Source organism: Giraffa tippelskirchi, chromosome 10 (genome assembly GCF_054371585.1).
Source record: "Giraffa tippelskirchi isolate mGirTip1 chromosome 10, T2T-mGirTip1v1.2.pri, whole genome shotgun sequence".
Classification (NCBI taxonomy): domain Eukaryota; kingdom Metazoa; phylum Chordata; class Mammalia; order Artiodactyla; family Giraffidae; genus Giraffa; species Giraffa tippelskirchi.
In genome coordinates this window covers 131,634,013-131,651,209 of record NC_137284.1, presented here as the reverse complement: position 1 = coordinate 131,651,209, position 17,197 = coordinate 131,634,013, and the positions used below count along the sequence as shown (strand labels likewise).

The 17,197-nt window shown below is 38.0% G+C and overlaps 1 protein-coding gene across 8 annotated transcripts in view; it reads left to right on the top strand.

Moving 5' to 3' along the window:
• Positions 1-17,197, top strand: part of IQUB (IQ motif and ubiquitin domain containing) — a 280,882-nt gene that overhangs the window by 173,209 nt on the left and 90,476 nt on the right. For 4 of the 8 annotated variants that reach the window (XR_014066707.1, XR_014066712.1, XR_014066710.1 and 1 more), the window contains exons 15-17: positions 27-134; positions 2,882-3,123; positions 16,284-16,542. The gene's annotated coding sequence lies outside the window, so the exon portion shown is untranslated. The remainder of the gene's footprint in view (positions 1-26; positions 135-2,881; positions 3,124-16,283; positions 16,543-17,197) is intronic. The other 4 variants (XR_014066711.1, XR_014066706.1, XR_014066708.1 and 1 more) reach the window with 1 other exon arrangement.

Genomic DNA, 17,197 nt, shown 5'->3' with positions numbered 1-17,197 from the left:
CTGCTTTGCAATTATTTTCCAAATAGGTCAAGCTTTCATTTTGCCGTTTGAGAAAACAAAAAAAAATTAATTGAAACCTGACAAGTTCCCTTTGAAGTGCTAAGAAATACAAATGGTTTACTTAACCGTAAAAGGTAAGAATTTACTGATAAGCTGGTACTTTTTTGTTAAGGGGAAAAGATACATTTACAGTGGAAAAACTTGGCTTATATCACCTTAATTAAGTAATCACAGCTAACATGACCAGCGACGGGACAAAGCAAAACCATGTGTCTGCTGATGGGATGCAAGGAGAGCAATGTCCGTTCTGTGTCATTGCTGCTGAAGACGATAACCTGAATCTAACCGTGAGAAACCACTGGACAAACCTAAATTGAAGGTCATCCTATAAGCTAATTGGCCTATTCTCTCCCCAAATGGCAAACTCATGAAAAACAATAAGAATCAAGAGTGGTTTCAACGTAAAGGAGACCAAGAGCACATAATGGACATTACTGGGAATCACAGCAAAGTTTGAGTAAGATCTACAGACTAGATACTGGTCTTAGATCTGTGTTACTTTTCTGATTTTGATAATTATATTAATACAAGAAAAAATTGTGTAAGAAAATTGTAACTGACTAAAAGAATGTCCTCAAACAATCCTTATAAAGGAATTTTAAAAGTTGTGCTTCAGACAAAGAGTAATCTCAGAACAATCTGACATGAGCAAAGAAATAAGGAACAAAGAATTTGCTTAACTAACATTGACTAGGAAATAACAACAACACTGTATTATGGAATAAAAGGAAAACCACCACAAAGAACCAAAATACTCAGCAACAATATCAAATAGTTCAGATGTGTTCAGAGTGCTAAGACCTTTGCACTGTAGAAAGGATGATAAGTATTTTCATTGATTTCAAACTTTGAGAAGCTAAGTGCTCATGATAGAAAGCTTAAGGTAACTACTCTAAGAATAGGAATGTGGTATTTATCTCCAAACTTATAGTGAAAAGAGATGGAATAATAAAACATAATAAATATTTTAAAAAGCAAGAAAGGAGAAAAAGCAACATTGAAAGTGAAACCAAAACCACAAAAACAAATTCAAATATATCAATACTCATTATGTACATAAACAGAATAAATACATCAGTTGAAAAATTGGCATTTTGGGTCTGTTGATGTTTTTTCTCAGAATGGATTTAAAAACGCATGCAATACAACTCAGTTATATCTTGTTGATAAGAGGTACATCTGAAATATAATGATCCAGAAATTCTGAAAACCAGAGTAAAAATAGATATTCCTAACCAAACAAAAGTTGGTATACTTATATTAGTATCATATAAAGAAAATTTAAAGAGAATGTAAAAGGATATTCCCAACTAAATGAAAATTGATATACTTCGATTAACATCATACGAAGGAATCTTTAAGGCAAAAAGTATTTTTAAAGATAAACAATATCATAATTTTTTAAAGTATTAGTTCACCATATTTTAAACTTGTATATATCTAATAACAAAATTTCAAAATACATTAAGAAAACATTAAGGATTTACAAAAGAAATAGAAAAATCTAAAATAGAATGGAATATTTAATCATAGTTCTGAATAACTGATGAATCGAGCATACAAAAAATTCTTACACTTTTAAAAAATGTAGACCATGGTCTTATGCTTAAATGTGATTGTGGTTGTCCACTTTCATAAACCATAACTAATTGTATAAGACTCTCCACAGAAATATTCTGGACAGAAGCAAAAATGTAAACAGAAATGACTTACAAGACAGTGCCAGTTTGACATAATTCTTTTACAATTAATAGTTATTGGAAAATGGAGTCTGGACTGATTTACAATTATATCAACATTCACAGAGGCTGAATATAACAAACGTAAGGCTCACTGTGACCAGAAGTTTTTTTTTTATCACACTTTACAAATAGTGTTCTCTTTTATCTGTGGAGGTCAAAGAGTCTCTTTTGCGGATAGAAATTGTAATCAGGTTTTCACATCATGCTTCCACATAGAGTGCCCAGTCTTTAGATGCTGTCCAGTTTCTTTAATATAAAACAAGAGACTCCCAGCAGGACCACATAGATGAAGACCTTCTGTAGGGAAGAGATCACATCTTGGAGCATCTTCTGTTTTCTCTCCTTGCCCAGTTTTATCCGAAGCTCTCAATACAGAAGGTTGCAGCTCTGCCTCACTGGCCTTCATGCTTGCGCTTTGCTCTCTTTTCTTCCTGCCTGAAGCCTGGACACTTTAAACTTTTTCAAACCTTGGTTACTTCCTAAGCAGAATGGAAACCGTAGTATCTAACCGATTGCATTGTTGTGAAGCCTGAATGAGATACACTCAGAAAACTTTACCCAGAGATATTAACATTCTCCCTACCCCTCACTATGCTCCTTAACCTCCTGTTACCCACTAGGACTAAACAGTCACTGATAACCCTTCCACACGGGAGATGAAAGGACTAGATCCATTGCCTCCAGCTAATGTCATGCTATGTCAGGTGCTTCCCTATCTCAGGCATCTACTCTGTTCCCTCAGTGTCCCTGCTCTGGGTCATAGTCTGGGTAATTTAGATGCCAACCCTAGCAGCCAGGGAGGCTGTATCATGCTTTTCTTTCTGTAACCAGTGCTGTTGCTATTGTAGTGTTTTGTGTGCACTGAACACCAGATCACTGTTATTATCATCATCGTTGCAACTGATGACAATAATAAAACAATGTCTTGGGCTTTGGTGGATGATGTCCACGCTCCCCAGGCTGTTTGGCTGATTCTGTCCTGTCCTCTCCGTCTGATCTAAAACAGATCCCTGAGTTGTCTCTTAGCTGATAATCTCTCTCCTACCTCATTTGATTTTACTCATTTTTTTCCCCTCCAGATTTTAAATGATGAGCAAGCTCTGTACAGACTCTTCTCAAAACTGATTTAGTTTAGATTCAGTAGCAGTCTTGCAGGATCATGGAGAGAATGCTAAGTTTAATGCCACAATCATCTCAGCTCCTACAGAGTATTCATTTCATTGTCAGCTGGTGGGAACAGGCGATTGCCGTGGTAGAAGGCTGATTCCCTTCAGTAATGAAGCAAGGAAGGCACTGGGACATTTTCATTTCTGAATTCCAAGTGAGTACATATTGTCATTTCAGATGCTATTCCAAGAGCTATCATTTGCTGGAGTGCATCTGGTATCACATTTATTTACAGCATTCTAATTTTTCTTTAAAACTTAGAGAATGTGGGAAGAAACTGAGGTTATTGATTTTGGATATGTAGAACTCAGCTAGTAAGATAGGGTCCAAGTAATATTCTCCAAGGGAAAAATGCTCAATTTCTCATCACTTCTGATACTGAAGACAGCATTGGCAAGAATAATTGAAAATAGGTAATGGGCAATCAGCCAGAGGGTTTATTTGATAGCAAAGAGACATTCGAGTCCCAAGGAGAGAAAATCAAGTTGTAAGGGAGGTGAAGTCCTACCATGTAGTAATAATGGAAAATTGTGCAACTTTGTACTTTGATCCTGAATCATCTCTCATCCTGCTCTGAGATGAGGAACACAATTTTATTGTGTAAGACAGTAAAGGAAAGAAAAATGGAAGAGTTGTGTAAGATAATGATAATTGCCTTGCCCTGAGAAAAATCCATAATACAAAAGGAAACTGTAACACAATACTGAAAAATGAACTCAATATAATTAAACAAGTAACCGAGGATGTAAAAGACAACCACAAAACAGAAGCTGAAAATTGTCAACAATAGCATACAATGTTAGGTAAAAATAAGGTGATATTTTCAAGACATTCAAGGAAGAACGTGTGAGCCAAGGGTTTTATATGCAATCCTTCAGTTTTTCTAGCTATAGAAAACCAATTTTAACCATGTAAGAACTTGGAATGTTGCACTTACAATTTTTTTCCTGAGGAATCTGCCAGAGAACAATCAATCAAGAGATAATTTTAGGGACTTCCCTGATGGTCCAGTGGCTAAGACTCCATGGTCCGAAAGCAGGGGGCCCAGGTTCAATCCCTGGTCAGGGAACTAGATCCCACATGCCACAACAAAGACCCAGCACAACCAAATAAATAAATGAATCTTTTTTTAAAGAGATAATTTTAGCAAAGCCCTTCTAGTCAACATTGTTGCATGTATTTAATTATATATCCAAGAGTAAAATAAAGATGAGAATAAAGGTGGAATAGTAGAATGTAAATGTTAAATGGTTTGAGTAAATAGAAATTAAACAACTGAAAAATGGGAGAGGAAATGATAAAGTTAACAAATATGAAGAAGTTATAGAGAAAACCTTGAAATACTTTTGAAATGTACATTATATTTGAACAAATGGAAAGGTATTCCATATTCTTTGAAAGAATAAGCATCATCAAGATGCTAATTCTATCCAAGATAATATAAACTCTAATAAAAATACCTTTTAAAAAATGATAGACTTAGATGAACTGAATCTAAAGATTATATGAAAAAATTTAATGAAGCTCAAGTTACTACGGAGAGAAAAAGCAGGAGAAAAAGGGCAATGGGAAGTAAGAAGATTATCGGGAACAGATATTAAAATGTACTACATAAACCTCTAATTAAAACAGTGTGGACTGGTGCATGGACTTCTCTGGTGGGTCAGTGGTAAAGACTCTGCCTGCCACTGCAGGTGATGTGGGTTCGATTCCTGGGTTGGGAAGATTCCCTAGAAAAGAAAATGGCAACTCACTCCAGTATTCTTGCCTGGAGAATCCCATGGACAGAGGAGCCTGGCGGGCTACAGTTCATGGGGTCACAAAGAATCAGACACAGCTTAGGGACTGAGCACGCACACTCAGAGTGATGCGTTAATATAGACTGACTGACATTCTAAGGAAACACACAGAAAACTAAAAACTTAGATCCAAGTATGTAGGATGATGTATGTATGATAAATCAACGGTGAAAGATAAATTTTTCAACTGGAAAAATATTGAAAAAAGATATAATTAAATTCTAACCTCCAACTATACATAGTAATAAAATCCACTGATTGAACAGATATCTGGATATTTAAAAAATAAAAAAATTCTATAAAACCTATGTATGTACCAGAAAAATAATGAATTCCTGTATCAACTAGAAATGGAGAAAGCTTACTTATGACTAAAGCACTTGAAGCTATTAAATAAAAGAGAAAAAAGTTCAACCTCAAAAATTTATAAGGCAAATAAAAAAACAGTTTAAAAGAAGAATAAGAGATTTAGAGAGGGAAGGAAAAGATTTGCTTTGCCACTGTAGTTAGTCTTTTGCCTTCCCAATTTGATTTTAAATAGTTTTGAATAAAGAATCTGGATAATATGATTTCTAAAGTTCCTTTAATATTAATGTTTCAGAATTCTAGCATGCCTGAACTACCCAAATACAGGAAAAGACAGTTGTATGCTCGGTTGAATATTGGTCTTTTTATTCCCTTCTCAGTAATCTGAGTATTTTCTTTTAAACTCTTCACCCAATCATAAAATGCAGGTTCTGTTCCACTGTTTCTTCTCTCAATTGCCCTCACTTATTCTTCCTCTCAATATGGTGATCCTGCCATTAGCCCATGAGCAGTTATTCAAATCCCATGGATCAGAATTTCTGTTTCCTCAAGCCCTCCAGCATCCAGGAACTTTGGAATTTAACAGTGAACAGAAAACAGTTGATTAAGGTCCCTGTGTTTATGGGATGAGGGTGATGCAGTTAACTCAGAGTTTTTGCCTCGGGAGAGGTGATAGGGAAGGAAAATGTCAAATAACAGGAAATAAGTTCCACGACCTTTGACTATGATGTGTATCAGTGGTAATTTGTGAAAATAAAGTGTAAGAGGATGAAGAGACAGATGTGGAAAGGAGTAATATTGCTATCAGAAATAGGAAGTCAATTATAATTTTATTCTAGATAAATATACAACTTTTAGCTATTTAGAATTTATTACAAAAAATTGTTTGAAGTTGCTTAAAGCAGAAGATGCATTTCTTTTTTTTTCTACTAAAGTATAGTTGATTTACAATATTGTGTTAATTTTAGATGTATAGCAAAATGATTTAGTTATATATATTGTTTTCCATTATAGATTATTGTAAGATATTGAATTTAGTTTCCTATGCTATACAGTAAATCTTTGTTGCTTATCTATTTTATGATAGAAGTCTGTATCTGTTAATCCCAAACTCTTAATTTAATCTCCCATCTCTTTCTCTTTTGGTAACCATGAATTTGTTTTCTATGTCTGTGAGTCTGTTTCTGTTTTGTATGTAGATTCACTTGTGTTATGTTTTAGATTCCACATACAGGTGATTACAGTATTTGTCTTTCTCTGCCAGGCTTACTTAACCAATTATAATATTCTCTGTGTGTGCTCAGCTGCTCAGTCATGTCTGACTATTTGCAATCCCATGGACTACAGCCAGCCAGGCTGCTCTGTCCATAGAGTTTTCCAAGCAAGAATACTGGATTGCCATTTCTTTTTCCAGGGGATCTTCTCGACCCAGGGATTGAAAGCGCATCTCTTGCATCTCCTGCATTGGCAGGCAGATTCTGTCTGACTCTTGGCGACACCATGGACTATATAGTCCATGGAATTCTCCAGGCCAGAATACTGGAGTGGGTAGCCTTTCCCTTCTTCAGGGGCTCTTCCCAACCCAGAAATCGAACCAGGGTCTCCTGCATTGCAGGTGGATTCTTTACCAGCTGAGCTCTCAGGGAAGCCCGTTGAAGAATAGGGTTTAATTATGTAGCCAGAACAGGTCTGTATGTATGATGAATGAGGCATAACTCTTTGCAACCCCATGGACTGTAGCCCATCAGGCTCCTCTGTCCATGGGATTTCCCAGGCAAGTATACTGGAGTGGATTGCCATTTCCTGCTCCGTTATAAGTCTGAGACTCTGTTCATTGGTTTCCCTGTGCTTAACTGGTACCCAATTAGATAGCATAAATCTGAAAGCAAATGAGCTCAGGCGCAGAAATGAGTACTCTGAGAGCTGCATCTGATATTCGGGGCCTCAAGGATATTGGTGCTGCTTGTGCTATTGTTTTGAATTCTTTGCTAATCATTTAGCTTAAGGCTGAGAAAGACTCTTATTTCATTGATTGATAATTTCAGGGCTTTGTGATTGTACAGGTATAGTGAACAGTATAAGACATAGCATCTCCCAGTTTCTTTTAGAAGGGATGCTGACACATTCATCACATAACTATTCCTTATAAACAAACTTCATAGCATCTGAAGGGCCAATGCAGTGAAAGCAAACTGTTTCTAAAGGGGTTCGAAGCTCTCTGGGACACATGTGTGGCTTCTTAAGGGTTTGGGCTCTGTTCAAGTCTTGAATTTCAAAAATCTAGCGTGATGAATTACTAGCAGGTTGTGTAGTCTCCCTTTCACATATTAGTGATGTCTACAGGGCTTATATCAAGAGCTTTGCAGGGATCCATTTGTAGATAATGCCTAATATGTATTTGTTGAGTACAAAAATGTCTTTAAGATTTAGAAACAAGACATAAAATATTAAATTGACATTGTTATAAATTTTAAGATTCTTCTTTTCTTTCCTATGGTTTGGATACAAGACAATTATTGTATGATCTGTTGACCATTTATAGTGATCACTGAACAGCAGATGCCAATTCTGAATGCATTAAATTCTGAATCATTCTTTTATGAGTACTACTTGCTTAAGAGCACTCACTACGTATGCTTTGTATTTAGAAATTGTTAGATGCATAGTGCTTGTCTGTTTTCCTCTTTTTTAAAACTTAATATTTTCCCTAATAAATGTTCCTGCTGGATAAAGAAGGTATGATTCAGTGCACGTAAATATTGTTTTGCTCCTGGAAGACTTCTCATTGTAAATTGATTGAGCTGATTGAGCTGAATCAGTCTCCTAGAGTTTATCACAGTAAATGTGTATTTTTTTTTTTTTTACCTGTAAGTATGAGTATCAGACCCTGGCCTCATGGGAAGTCTACCAGAGTGATGATTCCTGAGGAGGCCCTACTTATAGCTCTGAAACTTTCCATCTGTTCTAAGTATACCTAATAGTGGAAACACCTCCTTGTTAGGAAAGCAAAGTGTGGGGGGTGGGGAACAAAATAAAATAACTTTAAAAATGGGAATTCAAAAGATAAGATTATGAAATCTCTTTTGAGTCGTGGCTCCCTAAATCCCTGAGTTACATTGGTACGGTGAATATTAATTTTCACATTCTGAATGTATTGATATTTTCCTGGACAGTATTGTCTACATCAGGGCTTCCCAGGTAGCTCAGTGATCTGCCTGCCAGTGCAGGAGATGTGGGTTCAATCCCTGGATTGGGAAGATCCCCTGAAGGAAGAAATAGCGACCCACTCCAGTATTTTTGCCTGAAAAGTAGCTTGGACAGTGGAACCTGGAGGACTACAATCCGTGGGGCTGTAGAGTCAGACATGACCGAGGGACTGAGCATGCACACATTGTTTACATCACACCCAAGGCTGACATGTTTAATCAAATCCATTTAAATAGCAAATATTTTTAAATGCCTGTTTTTGCTTAGCACTGGAGCTTCTGCTAGGGATACAAGATATTAGCAAGATAATTAGGGCTCCTTCCCTTGGGGAAACCACTATCTTCAGGGAGAAACAGACATGTAATTAAGCACTCAAGTGATTATTTAATTATAATTGTGAGAAATACCTCAAAGGACATGAGCTCCGAGCAATGGAAGGCTTTAAACAGATGATCTGATGTGAAGTGAGGTTCAGAGAATTTTCTTAATTGTCCAAAATCTTACAGCTTAGAGGTAGCAAAGCAGAAATTTGCATTCAGGTGGAATCTTACTCTGATGCATTACATTTACTGCCTCCAGCTACGCAGGTAAAATAGTGGCACAGCGTGCCATGTGGGTAAAATGAATGGTGCATCAGTTTTCTAAGATTGCTGTAACATATCACTAAAAACTTAGTAGTTTATCTTAAGTTATCTAGGTTAGAATTCCAACTGTTCTCATGGGCTAAAACTAAGGTGTCAGCAGATCTGTGTCCCTTTCTAGAGGGTCTAGGGGGAAAATCTGTTTCCTTGCAGAATTTTCCATCTTCAAGAGGCTACCTGCATTCTTTGGCTCATGATCTTCTTTCTCCCTCTTCAATAATGATGAACTGGGTCCTTCTCATATCACATCACTCTGACATACTCTTCTGCTTCCTTTTTCCATTTTTAAGGACTCTTGTGATTACATTAAACCCATGCAAATAATCCAAGATAATTTCTCTATTTTAAAATAGCTAATTAGCAAACTTAATTCAATCTGTAACCTTAATTCCCCCTTGCCATGTAAAGCAGCATATTCACTGATTCCAGGGATTAAGATGTAGACATGTTTGGGGGCTGTCCTTCGACCTAACCACAGAAAGGAGGTGGGAAGGTTCATAAATAGAAAACTGAAACAGCATGAACAGACCCAGCAAAGAGGGGTTTCAAGTATGACCAGAGAAGAGTAGTAAATGTGATTGCTTTTCTTCTAGTTCATAGGCACACTAATGGGGAGGCTATGAAAGAAATATAGTGGATGCTAGTTAGAATAGTCAGGGATAGGCCGGATAACAGTGGCCTTGACTAGCTGGTTACACAAGTAGGGTTTATCCCATGAGCAGTGGCAAGGAACCGAAGAATTTCAGCAAGCCACAGTATGGTCAAGCTCTATTTTAGCTTTATTCCCTCTCAGATATAAATGGAAAAATATTCTCCTCCTTGACCCACTAGAACCATATGCAGCGATGAACCTGGCTGTATGCTCAGCAGTAGGGTTCTGAGTAGATGCTCTTTTCAAGACACCACCAGCCTGTGAGGAAGCAAGAAGGGGCCCCTGAAATCAGCACTGGCCAGCCAGAGGTTTCCTCACTTTAGCCATGACATCTCTCTCTCTCTTTCTCTTTTTGTTTAATCTTCAAGATAAACAGGTAACGAAGGGGATGGCCAAGATGTCAGAGTTAGAAGACCCTGAGCTCACCTCCTCCTATGAGCACACGAAAATTACGACTATTTACAGAGCAACTACTGATGAGAGAGACCAGAAGACTAGCAAAAAAAAATATCTCTACAACTAAAAATATAAAGCAGGAACCACAGTGAGATAGGTAGAAGGATGGAGAGATAGTACAGTTAAGACCTACACCCCCTGGATGGTCAACCCACAAAGGAAAGGAAAATAACAATGCTGAAGTCCCCCCCAAGGAGCGAGAATTGAGCCCCAAGTCAGGCTCCCCAGCCCAGGCATCCTGCACTGGAAAGACAAGCCCCCAGGACATTTGGCTCTGAAAGCCAGCAGGGCTTACTTTCCGGAGAGTCAGAGGGCTGTGGGGAACAGAGACTCTCCTAATAAAGAGTGCACACACAGGTTCACACACTTTGGGACCCAGGGCAGAAGCAGTCATTTGAGAGGTGACTGGGTCAGACCCACCTCCTGATTTTGGAGAGCTACGTGCAAAGAATCTAGCTGTACTACTTTGTCACAGCATGAGTAAAAATAAATTCAAAATAAATTCAGAACAGATTAAAGACTTAAATGTAAGACTTGAAACTATAAAACTTAGGGAAGAAAACAGAGGCAGTGAGGTCTTTGACGTAGGTCTTAGTAATATTTTTTTGCTGTATCTCCATTTTTTTGGTTTTATCTCCTCAGGCAAGGGAAATTGAAGCAAAAATAAATGAGTGAGACTCTATCAAACTAACAAGCTTTCACACAGCAAAGAAAACTATCAGCAACAACAAAGCCGACCTACTGAATGGGAGAAAATAGTTGCAAGTGATATATCAATAAAGGGTCAATATCAAGCTATTCAAAGGACTCAAACAACTCAACATTTAAAAAAATCACTCAATTGAAAAATGGGCAGAGCATCTGTACAGATGTTTTTTCAAAGAAGACATACAGATAGCCAACAGGCACATGAAGGGATGCTCAACAGCATTAATCATCAGTTCAGTTCAGTCACTCAGTCATGTCCAACTCTTTGGGATCCCATGGACTGCAGCACGCCAGGCCTCCCTGTCAATCACCAACTCCTGGTATTTACCCAAACTCATGTCCATTGAGGCGGTGATGCCATCCAACCACCTCATCCTCTGTCGGCCCCTTCTCCTCCCACCTTCAGTCTTTCCTAGCATCAGGGTCTTTTCAAATGAGTCAGCTCTTTGCATCAGGTGGCCAAAATATTGGAGTTTCAGCTTCAGCATCAGTCCTTCCGATGAATATTCAGGACTGATCTCCTTTAGGATGGACAGGTTGAATCTCCTTGCAGTCCAACGGACTCTCAAGAGTCTTCTCCAATATCAAATTTCAAAAGCATCAATTATTTGGCGCTCAGTTTTCTTTATAGCCCAACTCTCACATCCATACTTGACTACTGGAAAAGCCATAGCCTTGACTAGATGGATCTTTATGGGCAAACTAATATCTCTGCTTTTTAATATGCTGTCTCTGTTGGTCATAACTTTCCTTCCAAGGAGTAAGCGTCTTTTAATTTCATGCCTGCAATCACAATCTGCAGTGATTTTGGAGCCCCCCAAAATAAAGTCTGACACTGTTTCCACTGTTTCCCCATCTATTTGCCATTAAGTGATGGGACTGGATGGCAAGATCTTAGTTTTCTGAATGTTGAGCTTTAAGCCAACATTTTCACTCTCCTCTTTCACTTTCATCAAGAGGCTCTTTAGTTCTTCACTTTCTGCCATAAGCGTGGTGTCATCTGCATATCTGAGGTTATTGATATTTCTCCCGGAAATCTTGATTCCAGTTTGTGCTTCTTCCAGCCCAGCGTTTCTCATGATGTATTCTGCATAGAAGTTAAATAAACAGGGTGACAATATACAGCCTTGAGGTACTCCTTTCCTGATTTGGAACCAGTCTGTTGTTCCACGTCCAGTTCTAACTGTTGCTTCCTGACCTGCATACAGGTTTCTCAAGAGGCAGGTCAGGTGTTCTGGTGTTCCCATCTCTTTCAGAATTTTCCACAGTTTATTGTGATCCACACAGTCAAAGGCTTTGGCATAGTCAATAAAGCAGAAATAGATGTTTTTCTGGAACTCTCTTGCTTTTTCCATGATCCAGCGGATGTTGGCAATTTGATCTCTGGTTCCTCTGCCTTTTCTAAAACCAGCTTGAACATCTGCAAGTTCACGGTTCACGTATTGCTGAAGCTTGGCTTGGAGAATTTTGAGCATTATTTTGCTAGTGTGTGAGATGAGTGCAATTGGGCAATAATTTGAGCATTCTTTGGCATTGCCTTTCTTTGGAATTGGAACGAATACTGACCTTTTCCAGTCCTGTGGCCACTGCTGAGTTTTCCATATTTGCTGGCATATCGAGTGCAGCACTTTCACAGCATCATCTTTTAGGATTTGAAACAGCTCAACTGGAATTCTATCACTTCCACTAGCTTTGTTCATAGTGATGCTTCCTAAGGCCCACTTGACTTCACATTCCAGGATGTCTGGCTCTAGGTGAGTGATCACACCATCGTGATTATATGGGTCGTGAAGATCTTTTTTGTACAGTTCTTCTGTGTATTCTTGCCACCTCTTCTTAATATCTTCTGCTTCTCTTAGATCCATTAATCATCAGGGAAATGCAAATCAAACCCACACTGGACTATCACTGCAGACCTGTTAGAATGGCTATTATCAAAAACATAACAAATAACAAGTGTTGTTGAGGATGTGGAAAAAGGGAACTCTTGGGCCCTATATGTGGAGATGTAAACTGATGCAGCAACTATAGAAAACAGTATGGATAGTCTTCAAAAAATTAAAAATAGAGCTACAGCATGATCTTGCAATTCCGTTCCTGAGAATTTATCCAAAGAAAACAAAACCACTTATTAGAAAAGATGTGCACCCCTATGTTCATTACAACTTTATTTACAATAACCAAGGTATGGAAGCAATCCAAGTGTCCATGAATGAATAAAGAAGAGATGGTGTGTGTGTATATATATATATATATATATATACATATAATGGATGATTGCTGCTGCTGCTGCTAAGTCGCTTCAGAAGTGTTCGACTCTGTGCGAACCCATAGATGGCACCCTACCAGGCCCCGCCGTCCCTGGGATTCTCCAGGCAACAACACTGAAGTGGGTTGCCATTGCCTTCTCTGAATGGATGATTACTCAATCATTAAAAAAGAATGAAATCTTGCCCTTTAGAACAATATGGATGGAACTAAAGACTATTATGCTAAGTGAAATGTCAGACAGAGAAAGACAAACCCTGTTATGATAGCACTTATATGTGGAATCTAAAAAACAAAACAAAAGAACAAACCCAACAAAACTGAAGCAGGTTTATCGATACAGAGAACAATCAGGTTGTTGCCATAGGGATGAAGGGGGGTGAAGGAAAGAGATATTACAGGGAGATTAACAGGTACAAACTCCCAGTTGCAAAATGATGAGTCATGGGTATGAAATATACAGTGTGGGAAACAGAGTACAGCGACAGATCACAACTAGACTATCGTCAGGAAAATCTCAAAACGTATAGAAATAGTGAATCGATATGTTACGTAACAGAAACTAACAAAGTGTTGTAGGTCAATTATAATACTCCAAAAACAAGTAAGCAAACAAACTCATAGAAAAGAACATCAGATTTGTGATTACCAGAGGCAGAGGGGAGGAGGAATTGGATGACGGCAGTCAAAAGTTACAAACTCCCAGTTATAAGATAAATAAGTACTAGGGGTGTAATGTACAACATGCTAAATATAACTAACAATGCTGTCTGCTACTTATGAGTTGTTAAGAGTAAAATCCTAAGAATTCTCATCACAAGGAGAAATATTTTTTTTCTATTTAAAAAATTTTGTGTCTGTATAAGACTATGGATGTTCACTAAACTTACTGTGATAATCATTCAATGATGTGGTGATGGTTTAGTTGCTAACTTGTGTCCAACTCTGCAACCCGATGGACTGTAGCCTGCCCGGCTCCTCTGTCCATAGGATTTCCCAGGCAAGAATACTGAAGTGGGTTGCCATTACCAACTCTAGGGAATCTTCCTGACCGAGGGATCAAACCCAGGTCTCCTGCATTGAAGGTGGATTCTTTATGGTCTGAGCCACCAGCAAAACCCTTGATGATGTATGTAAGTTAAATCATTATGTTGTCTGCCTTAAACTCATACAGTGCTGTATGTCTGTTATATCTCTGTGATACTGGAAGAAAATAGGATAACCACATAAAAAATCAGTATTCCTGTCATGGGTGGGTAAGTCATTTCCTGCCTTGTCAACATTTAAGCCTCCAGTAAAATATGTCTTTAGTTTTATTGCAGGTTCAGTTAGACTCTACCAATCTTTTAGTAATGAAAAGTTCTACCTATTACACCTGACACATCTCTCTATTTTCTCTTTGGTTATCTTTTATTAATTTGAAGCATATTTACTGAGGAGGACAAAGTATGCAGTGTACAAGGTGACAACTTCATACATTGGCTTTTTACAAAAATCCCCAACTTTTTACCATACAGGCACTCACCAGCATTCAGTTCAGTTCAGTTCAGTCGCTCAGTCGTGTCCGACTCTTTGCGACCCCATGAATCGCAGCACGCCAGGCCTCCCTGTCCATTACCAACTCCCAGAGTCTACCCAAACCCATGTCCATCGAGTTGGTGATGCCATCCAATCATCTCATCCTCTGTCGTCCCCTTCTCCTCCTGCCCCCAATCCTACCCAGCATTAGGGTCTTTTCCAATGAGTCAACTCTTCACATGAGGTGGCCGAAGTATTGGAGTTTCAGCTTCAACATCAGTCCTTCCAATGAACACCCAGGATTGATCTCTTTTAGGATGGATTGAATGGATCTCCTTGCAGTCCAAGGGACTCTCAAGAGTCTTCTCCAACACCACAGTTCAAAAGCATCAATTCTGAGGCGCTCAGCTTTCTTCACCGTCCAACATCCATACATGACCACTGGAAAAACCATAGCCTTGACTAGACGGACTTTTGTTGGCAAAGTAATGTCTCTGCTTTTCAATATGCTATCTAGGTTGGCCATAACCTTCCTTCCAAGGAGTGAGCATCTTTTAATTTCATGGCTGCAATCATCATCAGCAGTGATTTTGGAACCTCAAAAATTCAAGTCTGACACTGTTTCCACTGTTTCCCCATCTATTTGCCATGAAGTGATGGGACCAGATGCCATGATCTTAGTTTTCTGAACGTTGAGCTTTAAGCCAACTTTTTCACTCTCCTCTTTCACTTTCATCAAGAGGCTCTTTAGTTCTTCTTCACTTTCTGCCATAAAGGTGGTGTCATCTGCATATCTGAGGTTATTGATATTTCTCCCAGAAATCTTGATTCCAGCTTGTGTTTCTTCCATCCCAGCGTTTCTCATGATGTACTCTGCATATAAGTTAAATAAGCAGGGTGACAATATACAGCCTTGACGTACTCCTTTTCCTATTTGGAACCAGTCTGTTGTTCCATGTCCAGTTCTAACTGTTGCTTCCTGATCTGCATACAGGTTTCTCAAGAGACAGGTCAGATGGTCTGGTATTCCCATCTCTTTCAGGATTTTCCACAGTTTATTGTGATCCACACAGTCAAAGGCTTTGACATAGTCAATAAAGCAGAAATAGATGTTTTTCTGGAACTCTCTTGCTTTTTCCATGATCCAGTGGATATTGGCAATTTGATCTCTGGTTCCTCTGCCTTTTCTAAAACCAGCTTGAACATCTGGAAGTTCACGGTTCACGTTTTGCTGAAGCCTGGCTTGGAGAATTTTGAGCATTACTTTACTAGCATGTGAGATGAAGGCAATTGTGCGGTAGTTTGAGCATTCTTTGTCATTGCCTTTCTTTGGGATTGGAAAGAAAACTGACCTTTTCCAGTCCTGTGGCCACTGCTGAGTTTTCCAAATTTGCTGGCATATTGAGTGCAGCACTTTCACAGCATCATAAGACCCTTTAAAGTAAGTTTTCATACTTAAAAAACAAAGACTTAACTTGTGATAATCAAGGTAAGCTGGTAAATAAACTAGTCAATAAAGGAAGAAATAAATTCTTTTTCCTGTCTTTCTTACCAAATGTGTATCATTCTTTAGCCAAGTATTAATAGAGGAGATATTCTTTTTATAAAGGATTTCCAGCTTAAAAAAATGAAAAAAAAATGGTTTAAGTGAAAAATCATCATTATACAAATTCTAATAGATTATTCAACTTAAGTAATAATCATCGATGACTTAACATTGTAAAAAGTGATAATATTGGACATTTTGTGTTCCTCCTAGAAGAATGTTACCACATCTGTGAAGAAGTCTAGAAAAAATGGACCCTAATTCTGCTCAAGATTTTAGCTCTAACTGCCAATTTTAGAACTACTGTGTTTATAAAGGAACATGTTAAATGCCACCAGTGGATCCAATGATAACATTCAGACAACAGGACAGATGCCACAGTTTCTTCAAAAATTGTTTCAAAGAGGATGAAGAAAAGTAGAGGGGGATCTGATAAATTAACAGTGACTCAAATAAAGCAATTAATTGCGAGGTGAGTCTTATTGGATTCCAGTTCAAAAAAAACAACTGTAAAACATTTTTATTTTTATTTTAAAGCAATTGGAAATGTGAAACTTTCAAGATATTTAATGATACTGAAGTATTGTTACCTCATTTTTAGATATTACAATGGCATTATGGCACTGTATATAAAATAGTCCTTAGTTTTTAGGGATACACACGTACTATCTTCCAGTACAGGGGAAGGGGAGAGATGAAACAGAGTTGGCCACAAGTTGATGACTTTTAAATCAGAGACCTGAGAGCATGGGGATTCATCATGCTCTTTTGTTTGAAATTTTTCATAAGAAGTTAAAGTTAAAAGTAGACCTTTCCGTTGCATTTGTTATCAATCTTTTCAGGTATTTTATTTAATCTGATCAGCCATTGTATTATCCAAACAATTCCAATGAAAGCATTTACAATTTTACTTGGCAGGTAATGATCTTGTACCACACTGACATTCCACATCATAAATTGAGTTTATTGGCAGATACTTAGAGTTTAATTATTAACACCAGTCAGTTACTTCTCATTCCATCTGGTAAAATCATGCTATCGTTGACATATCAAAGGGAAGATATATGACCTTTAATCTTAGAACATATAAAAATACTGACTGGATAAAACTTAGCACCCTGGTCTAT